Genomic DNA, 13934 nt, shown 5'->3' on the forward strand with positions numbered 1-13934 from the left:
GCATCCTTGCATGCAGCGTGTGAGATGGACAGTGTTGGCCAAGCCACATGAGTACCTGCTGTGTACATGGTGGGTGGTGTCCCCATGCTTAATAGTAGTATCCGTTTCAACACTGACACATTTTACCATGACAGGGTTGTATGGTCTTGTGGGCGATGTTGTCCTGAAGGCTGGGTAGTTTGGCAGTTGTTTAAAGTTGAGAAGTGAAAGCATAGGGAAAGTGTTGGCCAGATGCTCATCCTCACCGATAATGTCTTGCAGACTGCGAAGAACATGGCGTACTTTCTGTGCTCTGAGGAAGTACTGGACAATGAAGGGTACCCTATCGGTCGTATCCTATGTCTGTCTCCTGAGGAGGTCATTCTGATTTCTCGCTGTGGCACGTAAGAACTGGCAATCGATGAGTTGAGCATTGTATCCTGTTCTTATGAGGGCATACTTAAACACCTTCATGTGTCAGTCACATTCCTCCTCATCTGAACAGATCCAGCGTAAGGCTTGTCCATTGGGGATGGTTATTTTAAATGTTTAGGGTGGAAGCTCAAGAAGTGCAGCATTGTGAGGTTATCCGTTGGCTTGCAGTAGTGTGAGGTACTGAAGTGCTCGTCCTTGATGAAGATGTGTGTCACTAAGAATGAGACTCATTCTAAAGAGTAGTCCATGGTAAGTCTGATGGTGTGGCGAAACCTGTTGATATTACTTTGTAGTTGTTTCAGTGACCCTTCGCCATGGGTCCAGAGGAAGAAAATGTCATCAATACAACTGGTGTATAGTGTTGGTTGGAGGTCCTGTAGAGCCAGAAGTCTTGTTTGAACTTATGCATGAAAATGTTGGCGTATTGGGGTTAAAATTTGGTTTCCATGTATCTGGATGAAGAACTGGTTGTCAAAGGTGAAAATGTTGTAGTCGAGGACTTAACAGCAATTTAGGTTTGTTCACTAAATCACATAATTTGATATTTTTCTATAAATTCTGCATCCTATAATCCTGCCCCACTAGCTACCTGATAAAGGAGCAGCGCTATGAAAGCTGATACTTCCAAATAAATTAGTTAGACTGTAACCTAGTGTTGTATGTTTTTTTTTTCACTTTGTGACAGGCAGTCTCAACCCAATTTTCAGTGATCACGAGATTACAGATCAACTTTCCACTACTTAATAGTGATGCATGCTACTCTCTTGGGCAACAAAGACAGCTGATATGACAAATGGAAAGATTACCCCACTGAGGCGGGAATGATCTTTTGACTTTGTGGTTAAAGCCCATCATTGGTTTTGTGTGGAGATGATTTTATGGACCATCTAACCTGTGATATATGTCAGCTGGAAGAGTGTATGATGGTCAGTGAAATAGCGAAACAAGGCCTGTCACCAGTGAAAGAGCTACCTCAAACAGTTGCCATAAACAATAATTTTATTTAAGACCATAAGACATAGGAATAGAAATTAGGCCATCCAGCCCGTCGAGTCTGCTTCACCATTCAATCATGGCTGATAAGTTTCTCAACTCCATTCTCCTCATAACTCTTGATCCCCTTGATATTCAAGAGTCTATCTATATCAGTTTCAATGACCTGGCCTCCACAGCCTTTTGTGGCAATGCATTCCATAGATTCACCACTCTCTGGCTGAAGAAGTTTCTCCTATCTCAGTTCTAAAACGTCTTCCCTTTCCTCTAAGGCTATGCCCTCTGGTCTTAGTCTCTCCTACCAAGGGAAACATTCCCCGTATCTACTCTGTCCAGGCCATTCGGTATTATGTATGTTTCAATTGGATCCTTCCTCTAAACTCCATTGAGTATTGACCCAGAGTCCTCAAATGTTCTTCATATGTTAAGCTTTTCATTACTGGGACTGTTCTCATGAACTATCTCTGAACATGCTGAAGGGCGAGTACATCCTTGCTGAGATATTTTTAGAGAGATTCTTAGGAGAATACATATTGCACAAGAGCATTGAAGAATGTTACAGGTGAAGATAAAGGAATGAGCAGACAAATATGCTACAATTAGGATGTCGCAAACAGGTGGGAGCATGTTAGTGCAATAACCTTTACAAAATGAACCTTTGACATAAAGATTTGGACCTCCATACAAGGCTATTAAGAGGGATAGTAAAGCAACTGATGTCATAGGTATTCCAGATTGCAGGAAGAAGAATTAGTTATGTCATGTGCACATGTTAAAATAATATCACTTGCGGGAAGACGGAAAAGTAAGGATAACTGATGTTAAGAATATTGGAGGATGACTGATCATAATCTGCTAACCTTGGTCGAGAAATTTAAGACACAATACAAGATTGTTCCAATGGAATTGATTCAACCAATCAGTGTAAAAGATGATATTATTGCAAAAGATAATAAAATAGCTGGTGCATTCTGAGGAATGAGTGGACTGAAATTGGTTTGATAATTTGCAAGAAAATAACATTGTTTAAATTCTGTGTGAGAAATGAATCAGCAAAATGAATAAATTTTTGTTGTGTTTTGTATTGTCTGCACATTATCTGTCGGTTAGCTCAGTTGGCTGGGTGGTGGGTTTGTAATGCAGAGTGATGCCAACAGTATGGGTTCAATTACTACACTGTTTAAGGCTATTATGAAGGACTCTCCTCAGCCCATGCCCTCAGCTGAGATGTGGTGACTGTCAGGTTAACCCACATTGAAGTTTATAAAATCACAAGAGGTATAGATAAGATGAGTGACAAGGGACGTTTCCTATTTGGGGGAGGGTTCAAAACTAGAGGATGCATTTTTAAGGTGAGAGGAGAAAATTTAAAAAAGACATGAGGGGAAATCTTTTTACACACAAGGTGGTTCATGTATGGAACGAATTGCCAGAGAAAGTGATGGATGCAGGTACCGTTACGTTTAAAGGACATTTGAAGAAGTTCATGAATAGTAAAGGTTTTGAGGGATGTGGGCCAAACGCAGGCAAGTGGGACTAATTTAGTTTGGGAACATGGTCGGTGTGGACGTGTTGGACCAAAAGGTCTGTTTCCATGCTGTATGACTCTCTAATAATGGAGCAGTGCTATAGTCTGGCAAGACTGTGACAGTTTCATTACACATTTTCTTACAACTTGTGGAACAGTGGGGATTGACTATTGGCACACTGTTCTTAGTTAACCTTAACTTTTTGCAACAAGTTAAATTTAATACAATGGCACATTTGCAGTACTTTTTAAAAATGCTTGGAGGTTAATGGGACCTACCATTTCTAAGATTAACAATATAGTCCTGAAGATGGGTTACATCCGAAACGTTGTCTTCTCCACCTCCTGATGCTGCCTGGCTTGCTGTGTTCTTCCAGCTTCCAGTTTGTCTACCTTGGATTCCAGCATCTACAGGTTTTTTTTGTCTCATGCAAATTATCCAGCAATTTGTAGTGACTTGAAGTAAACCCACAAGGTTGTTCTGTCTGACAAAAGAAAAACTGGCTTATTTACAAAATAATGATATGAGCATTAAACTTACTATGTTCCCAACAATTTCTGACCCAGTAAATACTATGTAGATGATGCATTAAGGGGAAACCATTTGCAAAACATTTTCACTAGAGTTGTTATAGATAGCATTCATCCCGAGGCGTAAACTTTGTTTTTAATGGATAATTCCCAAGTAAGAGAAAGCTGGTACAGTATTTACATAGGCACAAATACACAATTGTGCACAACCTACTAGTAACGATTTAATATTAAATATGTTAAAAAATTATTCCCCTTCAGTTGTATATTGCCAAACACAACATAATCCTGTATTGACCTATAAAATGTCAGTTTTTGAATATACTTGCTTTCAGTAATAATTCTCTCTTGTTTAAATATACTAAATAGCCCATGTTTTCCTGTGGTAAATCCTTTGTGTAAGATGGTTTTGGGTGGTACTTGGTATTGGGGCATCAAACACAACTTTAAAACAAAGAAAAATAATGTATTGGACCATTTTTATTAAGGATTGGATACTCAAAAAGGTCTGGTTTTGCTTACGTAAGTACTGCTTTCGATTGCATACACCTACTCACTAAGCAGCTGAATAGTCGTTCTTCTTTATAGCATGTGGATAAATCATAAAATGTATCTAAGGGAACTTCATATTACAACATCCTGTTCTGAAAATAAGTCATTGTTATGAGAAAGTAAAAATTTTATACATTTGTCTCATTTATGATTTAGAAATCTTGTGTCACCTCTAACTGGAGTTATTAATAATTCCTAACATTCATAGAACTAACATAACTCGCCAGAATCTAAAACAATTGAGCTTAATTTTCAACTTACTGGTGCTATAGCATTGGCTAAATTCACGTTGTCACAAAACATTTTGTCTTTTATTCCCCCAGGGGGAAATATCCATTTTCAGAGCATAGTCACAATCAGGAGTGTAACATGAGGATTGGTTCACAAGAGGCCAAATCTTGCAATTTTTAACAATGAATAAGAGAGGTACTGTCAAGTAAATAAATACATTTCTGGATATGACAACGAGAAAAGAAGTCCTTTCGTTCAACCTGTACTCTGGAGATTCTTAAGGTTAGCTAATAGAACAAGGACTAAGTAGTAACAGCCAACATCAGTGTCGATAGCATAAAAGGGTGAGGAAAAATAGCCAGTAATGAGTAGCTTCAAGGACAGCATACAGGACTTTCTCAGAATATAAATCTCTGTTCAATTTGTCATCCAGCATAATTCAAAGTAGGGTTCAAAATAAAACACATTCTTAAAAGAAAACTGTAAGAGGCTTATAATTTAAAATGAAAAATTACGACAGGAAAATCACTACTTGATTCAAGGTAACATTGCTTTAATTAGAGGTTGCTGCAAGGGTCAATACTTGGGCCTCAGCTATTTACAATCTAGTTTTTTTGATTATTTTAAATGAGAGGCTGGGTGAATGCAGCCAAACTTGCTACTGATGGAGATGTTAGGTTGGAAAGTACATATGAGATGGATGTACAGAGACTGCAGAGGGATATTGGTCAATGGGTAAGAACATGGTATAAATGGAGGATAATATAGAAAAGTGATGTCCACTTTGGTAAACAAATAAATTTTAAAAAGGTTAAAGATTCCGAGAAACTTGAATGTTCTTGTATGTGAATAACAAAACGTTAACGTCGATTCAACAAGCAATTTGGAAAGTAAATCAAGGGATTTGAGTCAAAGGGCAAATTGTTTCACGTTTATACAGGATATTGATGAGGTAACACAAGTCTGGTTTACAGTTTTGGTTTCCTTACATAAGGAAAGACATATTTGTCCTAGGGAGTGAAATGAAAGTTCACTAGTTTGTTCTATGAAGAAATTCAGTACATTAGGCATATATTCTCTGGAGTTTAAGAAATATGAAGTGAGTTAACTGAAACACGTTATTAAGGAGTGTGGCAAAGCACATGTTGAAAAAGTGTTTTTCCAGGCTGAGGAAGCTGGGATGTAGAATCACAGTCTCAGAATAAGGGATCAGCCATTTCAGACTGAGATGAGTGGAATTATCTTTACTCAAAGGGTTGTGAATATTAGAAATTCTCCATCCCAGAGAGCTCAGCCATTCAGTCAGGGCAATGTATTTTAGGGGTATAGAACATAGAAGAATACAGCACAGTACAGGCCCTTCGGCCCTCGATGTTGCGCCGATCCAAGCCCACCTAACCTACACTAGCCCACTATCCTCCATATGCCTATCCAATGCCCGCTTAAATGCCCATAATGAGGGAGAGTCCACCACTGCTACTGGCAGGGCATTCCACGAACTCACGACTCGCTGAGTAAAGAACCTACCCCTAACATGTGTCCTATACCTACCCCCCCCTTAATTTAAAGCTATGCCCCCTTGTAATAGCTGAACAAGGGAATTTGGGAAAAATTGGGATAATGCAGAGAGATAGATGTGAAATAAAAGTGCAGTAGTAATCTTTTTGATAAAGCAGACTTGAAAATTCAAATGGCTAATTTGTTATTTGAATAGCTCCTATTTCTAAAGATCTTAAGACAGGTGGAAGTAATGGTAATTTTCTCAAAAAAGGTGGCTAAATATTCGCTATTTTTAATGAGAAGGATACATTGAAACATTGACAAAGTGCAATTTCTGACACTAGTTTTGTAAAATGCAGCATTGGATCAGAGATTATGTTGTGGGCTACACAAAAGCGTACTTTGCAATCTTGAAGGATGCAAATATTTAAATCCTGATCTCCATTATTTTAATAATATGTCAACTTATTAGTGCTAACACAGTTTGTATCTGAATTTATGATTTTTAATTTTAAAATGAACACCACTAAGAACAACCATTCCAAACATCTGTCACGTTTTTTTAAACAGGAGATTTAAATTTTTTGTAAGCAGCCAACATATTTCAGAATTTTGCAGAATCATTATTGCGCAAGTTGACAAATCATACATAGTTCAATTACCTGATTTATGTTTTGATTTTTATTGAGTCAAATCATTCACATGTCTGCATAGTGTTAGAAATTGGTTCCCTTAAAAACTGAATTTTCCTAGTCTTTACTGGGGAGTATGCGATTTAATGTAACATCTGTCATTAGTAATTAACTTTTCAAAATTCTAACATTGAAGACAATAGGGAAGAATTATAAGAAACAGAAGCCATAATGTGCATCAATTTATCTAGTTCCAAATCTATCCTATTATCAGTACAATGTTTTCTTAATAAGGCTTTGTTCTGGCAAAAGATGAAAGCTAACCTTCAAATGGAGGTAGACAAAGGGACAATAGTCATCTGACATCATGAGTAGCTGTCCTATGGCCATTGGCCAAAAGAATTCAGACAATTGTTTGACACACAAAACTAACCTACCTCTAGAAATATGAAATCACAATAAGTGCTGCAGTGCAGAGGAGGGGTTCTTTTCCAGATGGAAGACAGACCAGAAGAAGAGGAGGAAGACCCAGGGAAGAATTCTGTACCACCTTATCTATAGAGCAGGATACTGCCCCACAAATTTAATAAGACAAACACATTTCACACCAACAGCATGTCTGTTCTCAATTTATCAGTGAACCATCCCAATTATCCCTGTTAGAAACTTTATTTATCTTATCAACTAATGTATTATATCTAAACTGCTGAGGACATAGATCAGTACAGCACAGATTAGGCCCTTTGGCCCACCATGCCTGTGCTAATCATGATGCTATTCTAAACCATCGGCCTGCTCATAGTCTGTATCCTTCTATTCTCTGCCTGTTCATCTGTGGGTTCAGAGGAGGTTCACAAAAGTGCTCACATGAATGAAAAGCTTAACATATGAGGAATGTTTGTTCCTGGTACCTACCACCCTCTCTGTTTTAAAAAAAAACTTGATTTGCACATCTTTAAACTTGTCCCCTCTCACCTTAAACCTACATGCCCTGGTATTTGACATTTCCACCTTGCAAAAAAGACTTCAGCTATTCACCCTATAATATAATTATAACCCCTCTTTTATAATTTTATGTTCTTCTTTCAGAGCAGTATTAAGGGAGAGGTGCACTGTTAAAGGTGCTGTTTATCAGCTCATATTTTATACTGAAACTTTCCTCTGTCATCCCCAGCACGACTTGAATTAGAGCTGAGCAGGGACGTTCTGGCCAATATTTATCCAACAACCAACAGCTTCAGATATTAGTGTGCACATTGAATGTTGAGTTTCCTACATTAAAACACTTCAAAATTACTTCATTGCATGCACATTCTGAGTTCATGAAAGGCTTTTTATAAAAGCATGCCTTTATTTTTGTTGGTGTGACATTGCTTATTGGCAGCACTTAAAAGAAATGAAGCTTCTTCATGGCAATTTTCTGATAGCTTATTGAATTTGGTTAAAAAAACATCATCTCCTGCCTATATTGTGATCATGAACCCTCTAACAATTTGCATGTTCTGGATTCCAAATAAGACCATTGGACTGAATCTCTACATTTTGTCTTAAATGTCAGTTTTAGAGTTTTGTGAAAGGTTTCTTCTGTGAGTTGTGGTGACTTTTCACACACAATTCTCACTGCTCACCTCACCAGTTATGTGTCATATCTTCACAGCATCATTGTTGTATATTCTTACACACAGCAGAGGCAGATGTGCTCACCAGGTTTAGGTTACTAATACCATATTTAAACCCCAGCTGCGTACCACTTAAACCTTTGCAGGCCAGAAACTTCCCTTAGTGTGATAGGGTTAAGGAAACAACTTAGCTAAGAGAGGCAAGTTAGCCCTTTGCTGATAGGGACCTGGAGATCATGAGAGGCAATGGAGAGGAGAGCTGTACTGTTTCATCTTGGCTGTTAAAGGAGAATCATGGCACCAGACCCTGCCAGCCTGGTCTGCAGTAGCCCCGCAGGGCACTGCAGTGTCCAGAGTCTGAAGGAATGTGCAGTAGTGCCTCAAGAAAATTAATGAACTTCTGCACTCTGCAAGGTTAGGTGTTACTGTATTCACTCTGCGAAGGCAAACTCGTTCTAACACCACAATGGCACCTCCCTCATACCAAGGCTGATGGTGTATGGCTTTCAATATTGCATGCCCAATCTTCCAGCTAGAGCTTTCACCAGCCCCATCCCCATAAACTATTATGCTTTCTAATAGTTTCATTTTATTCAATCCCTCCTTTTGTCTCATTGCAGAAGAAATGACCCAAAATAGGGTGCTGTTTACACAGCTGCTGATTCAAGCAGTAGTGTAAGATTTACAGATCAGCTGGCATCAAGTGGTGTGTACAAATGGAGATTCAGCCAACAGCAAATAGCTGATTGGTTTGCGGATTGGTGATCAGTTATAGAGTCATAGAGATTATAGCACGGAAACAGACCCTTCGGTCCAACTTGTCCAGGCCAACCAGATATCCTAACCTAATCTAGTCCCGTTTGGCAATACTTGGCCTTTAAAGCCTTCCTACTCAAATACCTATCCAGATGCCTTTTAAATACTGCAATTGAACCAGCCTCCACACTTCCTTTTGCAGTTTATTCCATACACGCACCACCCTCTGCATGAAAAAGTTCCCCTTAGGCCCTTTTTTTCTAAATCTTTCCACTCTCACCCTAAATCTATGCCGTCTAGTTCTGGACTCCCCCCACCCCAGGGAAAAGACTGTCTATCCTGTCCATGCCCCTCATGATTTTATAAAGCTCTATAAGGTCACCCCTCAGCCTCCAAAGCTCCAGAGAAAACAGCCCCAGCCTATTCAGCCTCTCTCTATAGTTCAAGTCACTCAAACCTGGCAACATCCTTGTAAATCTTTTCTGAACCCTTTCAAGTTTCACAACATCCTTCTGATAGGAAGAAGTCTAGAATTGCATGCAGTATTCCCAAAGTGGCCTAACTAATGAATTGTACAGCCGTAACCTGACTTCCCAACGCCTTTACTCGATGCTCTGACCAATAAAGGAAAGCTTACCAAACGCCTCCTTCACTTCCCCATTTACCTGCGACTGTACTTTCAAGGAACTATGAACCTGCACTCGAGGTCTCTTTGTTCAGCAATACTCCCTAGAACCTTACCATTAAGTGTATAAATCCTTCTCTGATTTGCTTTTCCAAAATGCAGCACCTTCCATTTATCTAAATTAAACTCCACTTGCCACTCCTCAGCCCATTGGCCAACCTGATCAAGATCCTGTTGTAATCTGAGGTAACCTTCTTCGCTGTCCACTACACCTCCAAGTTTGGTGTCATCTGCAAACTTATTAACTTATTGATGACAAAAGCCTGCCAACAGCCATGTGATTGTCTCCCAGGTAGCTGTATTGTTCAGGGCTGTGAACAAGATCATGAGAAGCCATCAGGCTTCTGCAAGCTCATGAGCTTCTCTGTTCTTTGCAGTAAAAACCACTTTAGGCCTGAAGTTGTGACTTTTATTAATAAATCAGTTACCTCTACAAGTGAGAACCAGTCACCTTGCAAACAAGTGAAAACATTAGAGAAAGAACATTAAGAAGCATTTGGATCGGCATGAGAATCATCCCAGCAAACCCTGTGAACAGGGCCACTGAACTGCCTTCCATTCTTTCCCTCTGTTTATAATATCCATGATTTTTTTCCCCTTGTTTGTGTCTATGTATGTATGTGAGTGTGGAGGTTAGTGTCCCATGAGCTTAGAGTTTTAACTCATTGAGTTATATGCTGATGGTTCTTTACCTATGGCTAGAGTCCATTTATTTATACTAAATAGTGATTCTTGTTAAAGGCAGAAATCGGGTTCGTGCTTTCTGTCAACTTGGGTCTAAAAGACAGGTAAATTGGGGGAATTGTGTATTATTTAAAATATCTTTATCTTTTGTGATGACTTCAGGACTGGTGGGACTTAATCTTCAAAGAACTACCCCAGGGAGGTGTAACAATATATATTACTGATCATTGCATAAACTGCACATACAATTTAATCTAATTAAAGATGTGTCATTTCAAATCTATGCATGCCTAGTGAATGCAATTGTCTCTTGAATGGCCTCACATTACCAACAAATGGACCCTACTGCCGTAGATGAAACAAAATATACCCCACCCACTTTGAGTATGCTGGCAGCCATTTTTCATTCATATTGTACAGTTGACACTTGGCTGAAGATGTATGCTTTCCACTTTGCCCTTAAGAGTAAGTTGCAGGCTCTGCCTATTCTTCAAGTCTCCCCTCCTTCCCCATCGTTCAATCTTCGTCTGCCTTTAAACCCCAGCAGCTTTGATCATGCCCATGTTTTCACTGTCATGACTCACTGGAGTAGTACACTGGAAATTCAGTCCCATTGTTTCAGGTGCTGTGACAAATGGTGGGATTTAATGAAATTGCCATGAGTACAAGTTTTCCTCTGACTTGCTGCCATCCAGGAAAAAAAAAACATCAAGCCATCTTAGGTTCCTTAATAATATATTTTTTTAAAAAACACTCTTTACTCTAACATTCTTAACTTTAACAAAAACAGTAAAAGAATGAAAATAAAAAAACTTCTAATTTATGTAATTTTGCCCCCTTTGAAATTCCCCTTCATCACATACACAAACTTTGACATAGTAAGAAAAAAAAGACAAAACAAATATTATGAATCGATGCAAAAAATAGTAAGAGGAACACACTCCTGAATCACTATCCTAACAACACAAAACTGGCTAAGTTGGTCCCACAATCCTTTTCTTCGATGTGCAAATAATATTGAAACATCAATGATGATCAGTCTTTAGTTCATTAGTTGCATCTTTTCACTATGCACCTTATTATTCTTCTTTTCAACAACTCTGAATGTATTTTTCCCAACTTTCTCGACAGGTAGTTAAGGCAATTTTTCAGACCAAGAGAGTAGTGTTGATGTTGCAAACATCTGGGGCTTCTGTCTTTTATTTTCATTCCCCTTCACAGGGTCTGTATTAAACTGCAACCTGACCATCAAATTTGTTACTGTTCCCAGCTCTCCTCAACCCACAAAAGTTAGTTCTAATTGTTAATCAAAAGACTGGCTATGGGTAGAATTGCCAAGAACACACCCAGGTCCTGCCACTTTGTCTAGTGCAATTTCCTCAAAAATAACATTGTTACATATGCATCAGTTAACTCCCCTTGTTTTTCCAAAGTTGCATACAAATTCCTTTATTCATATTTTCTTTTAAAAGCAGTGTCCATTTTTTCACATTTCAGTCCTTGATACAAAAATTGTGGTCTTTTATACCACCCAAACCTTTTATTTAACTACTGTATTCAGCACTCCAATTTTCTCCTGAAACCCAGGTCTACTGAACCCCCTTCCTACATAATCCCCATGCTGCCTTGTGCTATAAAAACTCCCTGTGTCCTGTTATATGAAGAATTACCTCCATTCTCTTCACAATGATTGTCCCCTCTGTGCGCCCCATATGTTGGCTCCAATCCCTTCACTTGACTTTCACAATTTCCCGAACACAGCATTCTACCATGAAAACCCATGCCCCTTGATGTTTGACATGCAAGCCCCTCGGACTGTCCATGACCCACTCCCCACTGAATCTCAGATTGGCTGGACTCAACCTGCAGGACTGACCATGACCCAATCCCTGGACTAAAAGGACACATACCTCCAAATCCTGACCGCACCAAGCAACTGCCTGAACTGAACTTGGATGATGCTCTTGACTGTGTTGACACTTAGGAGAAAGTGAGGACTGCAGATGCTGGAGATCAGAGCTGAAAATGTGTTGCTGGAAAAGCGCAGTAGGTCAGGCAGCATCCAAGGAGCAGGAGAATCGACGTTTCGGGCATGAGCCCTTCCTGAAGCTCCTTGGATGCTGCCTGACCTGCTGCGCTTTTCCAGCAACACATTTTCAGCTGTGTTGACATTTATGCTCCTGAGTGACTAGAGTCTCCTTTGATTCAGGACTATTCTTTTTTGACTTTCAGATATTGCTACTAATTTGAAGCACATGCTGTGAGGTTGTTGTATAAATTGCTGGCACATGGTGTGGATGTGACATTGACATATACGATGCTACACCACATCACATCTTCCCCCATGACTTTTCAGTGCTGACAGCTATGACAAGCTGTCTGGCTTTCTGTTAGTGCTAAAAGGCAAGGCAAGAAAGAACCTCAGTGGGCCTGTACATTCTGAATGAAGTGACAATGTACTAAAAGGGAAGGCAGAAATGCTATGAGTGCCCAAGTAAGTGCAAAATGGTTAACTACTAAGACAACAAGTTAAAAGTCCTGTGATGCATCCAGTTCCAAACCAGCAGCAGAGTTCCTTCCTTACATGTAGAGTAGTCAGGTAGCAGCATTGCAATGAAAAGTGTCAGCTTCATGTAAAATATTGAATTGAAATGCTGAACTGTATTAGAAGTGAGTCTGATATATGCCATGATGATGATTTTCAAGATTTATATTCCCTTTTGATATCCCACCAGAATAAATACTTGCTCGATATCTGACCTATTGAATTCAAGTGAAAATTACTCAAATTTATACAAATAAAAACAGAAAATGTTGGATATACTCAGCAAAGCAGATAGCAGATGAAGACAGAAAAACAAAGATGGGTTGAAAAGTGTTGTGCTGGAAAAGCGCAGCAGGCCAGGCAGCATCCGAGGAGCAGGAGAATCGACGTTTCGGGCATAACCCCTCCTTCAGGAATGAGGCTGGTGTGCCAAGGGGGCTGAGATAAAAGGTGGGGGTGGGAGGGGAGGAATTTGGGGGAGGGGCACTGGGAATACGATAGCTGGAAGGAGGTGAAGGTGATAGGCCGGAGAGGCGGTGGGGGCGAAGAGGTCGGGAAGAAGATTGCAGGTCAAGAGGACGGTGCTGAACCCTGCGGTTGGGGCTGAGATAAGGTGGGGGGAGGGGAAATGAGGAAGCTGGAGAAATCTATATTCACCCCATGTGGTTGGAGGGTTCCTAGGCGGAACATGAGGCGCTCTTCCTCCAGGCGTCGTGTAGCCAGGGTCTGGCAATGGAGGAGGTCAAGGACCTGCATGTCCTTGGCGGAGTGGGAAGGGGCAGTTGGGTTGGTTGGTGCAGGTGTCCCAGAGGTGTTCCCCGAAACGTTCCGCAAGTAGGCGGCCTGTCTCCCCAATGTAGAGGAGACCACATTGGGTGCAGCGGCTACAGAAAATGATGTGTGTGGAGGTGCAGGTGAATTTGCGACAGATATGGAAGGATCCTTTGGGGCCTTGGAGGGAGGTAAGGGGGGAGGTGTGGGTGCAAGTTTTACACTTCCTACGGTTGCAGGGGAAGGTGCCAGGAGTGGAGGTTGGGTTGGTGGGGGGTGTGGACCTGACGAGGGAGTCACGGAGGGAGTGGTCTTTCCAGAACGCTGATAGGGGAGGGGAGGGAAATATATCCTTGGTGGTGGGGTCCGTTTGGAGGTAGCGGAAATGACGGCGGATGATGCGCTGTACATGGAGATTGGTGGGGTGGTAGGTGAGGACCAGTGGGGTCCTGTCCGGGTGGCGATTGGAGGGGCGGGGCTCAAGAGCGGAGGA

At 40.5% G+C, this 13934-nt stretch overlaps 1 protein-coding gene and 1 long non-coding RNA gene across 5 annotated transcripts in view; one reads left to right on the forward strand and one right to left on the reverse strand.

Moving 5' to 3' along the window:
- LOC122557172 overlaps positions 1 to 3301 on the reverse strand; it is a 32621-nt gene extending 29320 nt beyond the window's left edge. The window contains exon 1 of the long non-coding RNA XR_006313763.1: positions 3215 to 3301. This is a non-coding gene — a long non-coding RNA (uncharacterized LOC122557172). The remainder of the gene's footprint in view (positions 1 to 3214) is intronic.
- LOC122557169 (transmembrane gamma-carboxyglutamic acid protein 3) overlaps positions 1 to 13934 on the forward strand; it is a 113442-nt gene that overhangs the window by 29544 nt on the left and 69964 nt on the right. The gene's annotated exons all lie outside the window — the stretch shown is intronic.

This window comes from Chiloscyllium plagiosum, chromosome 15, assembly GCF_004010195.1.
Source record: "Chiloscyllium plagiosum isolate BGI_BamShark_2017 chromosome 15, ASM401019v2, whole genome shotgun sequence".
Taxonomy (NCBI): Eukaryota; Metazoa; Chordata; class Chondrichthyes; order Orectolobiformes; family Hemiscylliidae; genus Chiloscyllium; species Chiloscyllium plagiosum.